General features: G+C 39.3%; 1 pseudogene; it reads right to left on the bottom strand.

The window, feature by feature from the left end:
• Positions 1-4,569: 4,569 nt before the first annotated feature.
• LOC129150144 (small nucleolar RNA SNORA48) lies at positions 4,570-4,714 on the bottom strand (annotated as a pseudogene).
• Between the last annotated feature and the right edge of the window lie 1,930 nt (positions 4,715-6,644).

Below are 6,644 nucleotides of genomic sequence, written 5' to 3'. Positions count from 1 at the left end.
TTTGACCCAAGAATTAATGAGTGTCGCAATCCTACCTAATAAAACAGTAATGTGCAAATTGACCGTACCTTTGCCACACCCATAAGCCACGCCCACCAGCCACGCCCAACAGCCAATCAGGAGCAAATATACACATTAAACCAGCAAAGATGGCGGGGGGTTGGGATCCAAGCAATGATGGTGGACTGGGGCAGGCAGTTAGCGCCGGCAGCCGCCTGACCAGGTCCATGATCAGGGATCAGGGACCAGGGCAGGCGGCATGGGTTAACACCGCCAGCTGCCTGACCAGGTCCCTGATAGGGGCTTGGAGTCTAGCATAACAAAAAAAATATTCAGCAAAAGCAGGAGACAAGGTTTTATAAGTTCTCCCCCAGGTCACCACTGTTCTCTTATACATTTTAATTATCCCAGACTTTGCCTGATGGGATTAGATTTGAATTATGCCTGATAGAGATTACATGGCATGAATTGTAGGCTCATTCTTTTTGTGGTTGCCTGACTGAGAAAGGCCTTGGAATGAGAGAAGGCACTTTTATTTTCCTTTTTCATTCTTTAGAGGCTGAGGAATTACAGTTATATGAAGAAGTTAGTGAGAGAATGAAAGTCTCATGCTGTATTTTTCTCTAAGTTTTATCACGTGGACTATCAAAAACTTGGTGGGATCCTTTTTTTTTTTTTTTTTAAATATATTTTATTGATTTTTCACAGAGAGGAAGGGAGAGGGATAGAGAGTTAGAAACATCGATGAGAGAGAAACATCGATCAGCTGCCTCCTGCACGCCCCCTACTGGGGATGTGCCTGCAACCAAGGTACATGCCCTTGACCGGAATCGAACCTGGGACCCCTGAGTCCGCAGGCCGACGCTCTATCCACTGAGCCAAACCGGCCAGGGCATGGGTGGGATCCTTTTCAAGAGGTGTTACAAAAATTATGTTGGAATTAACATTCAAGAGTAAAAGGAGAGAAGTGAGTGGTGGGTAAAGGAAAGAACTTTGTCCTAGAAACCAAATAGAAGTCACATAAACCTTCAGATTCTTACTCATTGTGCTTTGGAGGTATTAAAGGATAACTTTTTTAAAAGGTAAAATCATGACTCATAATCTGTATAGATAAAAGGCTAAGTGACCGACATTTGTCCACCCGTCTGACCAACCGGTACATATGATGCACACTGGAAATTTAAAAATAAACTTTGACTCGCACACGTGCCATACATATAAAGCTCTCACTGGCGCTAATTTGAATGTTGCATTTGGTGGGAAAGTTCTTTTCAGAGGGGATATTTGTGTCGCCATGCTATACGATTGGCCATAGTACAAACGAGTTTAAAGTACTGTAGTGTTTGGGGATGTTTCAGACAGTTGTCTCTTAAAACAAATATGAGATCAGAGGATTCTGCTTATAGTGAATGGTTAGTAAAACTTGGAGCTGGCAAACTTGATAGCAGTTTTCATTTAGGAATGGATATTATTGAAATTCCCCATGAAATGATTTTTAATGGATCTATTATTAAAGCCACCTTTGGAAATAGTATATCTATAGATAATATTAAAAATATATCTAAACATGCAATTCTTTGTCCAAAAAATGAGCACATTCAAAAATTAAATGAAGAAATTTTGGATATACTTGATGGAGATTTTCACACCTATTTGAGTGATGATTCCATTGACTCAACAGATGATGCTGAAAAGGAAAATTTTCCTATTGAATTTCTTAATAGTATTACTCCTTCTGAAATGCCGTGTCATAAATTAAAATTGAAAGTGGGTGCAATCATCATGCTATTGAGAAATCTTAATAGTAAATGGGGTCTTTGTAATGGTACCAGATTTATTATCAAAAGATTGTGACCTAACATTATCAAAGCTGAAATATTAACAGGATCTGCAGAGGGAGAGATTGTTCTGATTCCAAGAATTGATTTGTCCCCATCTGACACTGGCCACCCATTTAAATTAATTCGAAGATAGTTTCCCATTATGCCAACATTTGTGATGACTATTAATAAATCACAAGGACAAACTCTAGACAGAGTAGGAATATTCCTACCTGAACCTGTTTTTGGACATGGTCAGTTATATGTTGCTTTCTCTCTCTCTTTCTTTTTTAAAAGTATTTTTAAAAAATATTTTATTGATTTTTTTACAGAGTAGAAGGGAGAGGGATAGAGAGTTAGAAACATCGATGAGAGAGAAACATCGATCAGCTGCCTCCTGCACACCTCCTACGGGGGATGTGCCCGCAACCAAGGTACATGCCCTTGACCGGAATAAAACCTGGGACCTTTCAGTCCACAGGGCGACGCTCTATCCACTGAGCCAAACCAGTTATGGCTGTTGCTTTCTCTTGAGTTCAAAGAGCATGTTACATTAAAGTTAAAGTTGTAAATACTTTATCTCAAGGGAAATTAGTCAAGCACTCTGAAAGTGTTTTTACTCTTAATATGGTATACAGGGAGATATTAGAGTAAGTTTAATCACTTTATCAGTCATTATTTGCATCAATGTTGTTTTTATATTATGAGTTTGTTATTGTTGTTATATCATTTGTTATTGTTTAGTTATTAATAAAATTATGTATTATTTTCATATACATTGTACTCATTTCCTTTTATCTCTCACACTTTTATTATAGAGAAAGGGCAAATAGCAATATTAAAATATTTCATCTAATTAATTCCCTTTTAATGTGCACAAATTTCGTGCACCAGGCTACTAGTAAGTGAATATAAAAGCCTAAGCGACCATTATGGTGGAACGACCAGAACAATTGGTCGCTATGATGTGCACTGACCACCAGGGGGCAGACGGTTCAGCCAGAAGCTGGACTCACAGCTGGAGAGTGCAGTGGCGGTGGCGGGAGCCTCTCCTGCCTCCACAGCAGCGCTAAGGAGCAGCGAGCCGAGCGGTAAGGAGCAGTGAGCAGGCAGGTGGTAAGGAGCAAGGGGTCCTGGACTGTGAGAGGAATATCCACCTGCTGGCTTAGGCCCGATCCCCGAGGCAATCGGGCCTAAGCCAGCAGGTGGACATCCCCCAAGGGGTCCTGGACTGTGAGAGAGTGCAGGCTGGGCTGAGGGACACTCCTCCTCCCCCAGTGCACGAATTTCTTGCACGAGGCCTCTAGGAAGTGAATAAAATACATGGTAACACTCAGGTGTTGACAGAATCAATTACATAAATACACACTAAACGTATTGTTTCCTTCATTCACAAATATTGATAGAGTACTTAATATAAATAAAATAAATGAATCCATAGCTGCCTACCAGTCCCTGATTTAAGTTAGTGTCCCTGAGAATAATTATGGGCAATGAAGGAAACAGTGCACAAAGCCCCAGACTAAAGGTCTTCACAGGAGATTTGAGGTTATTACGGACTCTGTGAAAACTAGTTATGGTGTCTTTGGCTGCTTAACCTTTATGCTTATCAGTTTCTTCTTTTGTAATATGAAGGGATCACCTTAATGATCTTTAAATTCCTTGTGTCTACTATTTTATTATAATGATTCATAGTTATATTGTTCAGGCACAAACTCTGTAGGCTCCTCATCGCACATTGCTTGAGGCTCAGGCATAAAGTTATTATAAAGGAAACCATAGTTCTAAAATTATTCTATGTGCCAAACACAGCAGAAACGCGGAGGCAATGAGAGGTCAAGTGGAGGCAGTGGCGTGTGGTGGGGAAAGGAAGTGTGGATGTTCAAGAGCAGTGCTTCCAAAGGGATACTGACACTAAAATTGGGTTTTTATTCTGCAAGAAGCACAGCAGGAGATGTAATGGGATGAGTCATTCTCAATGTCAGAAGCAGCACGTGCCAAGAATAGAGGCTTGAAACGGTGGGAACAGAAAGGAAATCGGAAGTAGTTTGGAGAACTGATTTCTGTGACAGGATGGAGATTGGAACGGTAGGTGAGAGCCAGACCTAGAAGACCTTGAATTCCATGCCTAAGGGTGCAGACTTGCCTATTTGTGCAGTGGTGAGCTGTTAGAAGGCTTTAACAGAGGCGGGGTATGACACATCATTACTTACAAAGATCCTAACTCCAGAGACTAAAAGTAGAGGCAGTGAGTTTTTAGGGAGGAAGATGAGATGAAATTCCAGTGGAAAATGGTGAGGTGGCAAACGGGAGTAGTGGCAGTGACATGGGAAGGAGTACATGATGAGAGATATGATGACAAAGAATCAATAAGACTTGGTAATTGACTAAATTTGGAAGTCAGGGAAAAATTACTGGGCACTGTAGGAGTTTCTTTAGTTTGGGCCCTGAGAAATAGGTGTTTTCATTAAATGGAATGGATAATAAACATGCTGTGGAAGGAAGATGATTAATTTGGTTTTAAATGTGCTAATTTTGAAGTGCCTTTGGACGTTCAGGAAGGAAGCGCCAATTGCAATTACATTAATGTCCATAAGCTTTACTGTTCTTAAAAGTCTAACATGATGTTGTTCCTCACCCCTAATTTCCTACTGTCCTCTTTTATTGTACTCTAGCTACCCACCACCATTTCTGCACTCCTTGACCATGTAAAATGTTTTCTTTTCCCCTGAGTTTTTTTGTTTTTTTTAAATGTGCCTCAGGCATGAAACAGCTCTGGCCACCAAGACAAGCATCAAGCTAGGATGAACTAAGGACTGTATGTCCGCTTTGCCCCTGATTGATATAAGAGCAACACCACCAATCAGGTGTCTCCTTGCCCATTGCTAGGGGGTTCCCCTGAGATTTTGTGATTACCATTTATTCTATTTAAAATAATTTCTCCCCAAACATTTATAGAGATGGTTTATATTTATTAGGCCTTGGTTATTATGTCTCAGAATACTATCTTAGAATCACTTTCTAAGACTATCAAGTTGACCATACATAGGGATGCATATATCTTTTCATATTGGTGGTTTGGTTTCTTTGGATAAATACCCAGAAGTGGATTTGCTGGGTCATATATTTCTATTTTTAATTTTTTGAGGAAACATCATATTGTTTTACATAGTCCTGCACCAATTTGTAATCACACTAGTGTGTGAGGATTCCTTTTTCTCTACATCTTTGTTTACAGTTGTTATTTGTTGACATTTTGAGTATAGCCATTCTGATATTTTTAAGGTGATACTGTGGTTTTTATTTGCATTTCCCTGATAATTAGTGATATTGAGAATCTTTTCATATGTTTGTTGGACTCTCTGGAGAAATGTCTATTGAGGTCCTCTCCCCCCCTCCCCCATTTTTAAATCAGATTTGTTTTAAATGTTAACTTATATAAGTTCTTTATATATTTTGGATATTAATCCCTTATCAGATATATTCTTTGCAAGTATCTTCTCACATTAAGTAGGTTGGCTTTTTGTTTTGTTGATGGTTTCCTTTGCTGTACACAAGCTTTTTAGTTAGATGTAGTGCCATTTTTTTATTTTCCCTTTTGTTGCCTTGTCTGGAGAGAAAGATCAAGAAACTACTACTAACACCAATGTCAAAGAGTTTACTTTCTGTTTTCTTCCAGGAGTTTATTGGTTTCAGGTCTTATATTTAAGTCTTTAATCCATTTTAACTTTACTTTTTTTAATCTGATATAAGAAAGAGACTCAGTTTCATTTTTTGGCATGTATACATTCAGTTTTCCCAACACCACATATTGAAGAGAGTGTCAGTTCCCCATTGCATATTCTTGCCTCCTTTGTCGTAGATTAATTATCCACATAATGGGTTTGTTTATGGGCTCTCTAGTCTGTTCTACTAATTGATGTGTTTGTTTTTGTGTCAGTACCATACTGTTTTGATTATTATATCTTTGTAGTGTAGTTTGAAATCAGGGAGCATGATACCTCCAACTTTGTTCTTCTTTCTCAAGATTGCTTTGGCTATTTGTGATCTTTTGGGGTTCCATCTTTGGGATAATTTGTTCTAGTTCTGTGAAATATGCCATTGGTGTTTTGATAGGGATTGAATTGAATCTGTAGATTTTTGGGGGTTGAATGGACATTTTAACAATGTTAATGTTTTCATTTCATGAGCACAATATGTCCTTTTATTTATTTGTGTCTTCTTCAATTCATTCATCAATGTTGTTAGTTTTCGGAGTACAGGACTTTTACTTACTTGGTGAAATTTGTTCTTAAGTATTTTATTCCTTAAGATTAAATTGTATTGGATTTTCCCCTTTGGACAAATTTATATCTTTTAGATGGTGCCTTGGAAAAAAGATAAGAGAAAAAAGAAAAGTAGCAAGTACTCAAAAAATTACATTTCCTTGAAAATAAAACAATATTTTATAAATATATATCTTATATTACATGTATGTATTTTATATTTTATGTATTCTGAATGTTTTATTTTGGATGAATATTTTATTTAAAATTATCCACTTCTCCAGCAGTCGGACATCCCTCTCACAATCCAGCACCACTGGCTCCTAACTGCTCACCTGCCTGCCTGGCGATTGCCCCTAACCACTCTGCCTGCCAGCCTGCTTGCCCCCAACTGCCCTCCTCCGCCAGCCTTCTCGCCCCCAACTGCCCCCCCGCTGGCCTACTCACCCCTAACTGCCTACCCTGCTGGCCTGATTGCTCCCAACTGCCCCCACCACCGGCCTGATTGCCCCCAACTGCCCCCCACTGCTGGCTTGCTTGCCCCCAACCCACCGGCTGC

Source organism: Eptesicus fuscus, chromosome 8 (assembly GCF_027574615.1).
Source record: "Eptesicus fuscus isolate TK198812 chromosome 8, DD_ASM_mEF_20220401, whole genome shotgun sequence".
Taxonomy (NCBI): domain Eukaryota; kingdom Metazoa; phylum Chordata; class Mammalia; order Chiroptera; family Vespertilionidae; genus Eptesicus; species Eptesicus fuscus.
The sequence above is the reverse complement of the archived record's forward strand: the minus strand, read 5'-3'. Positions and strand labels throughout refer to the sequence as shown.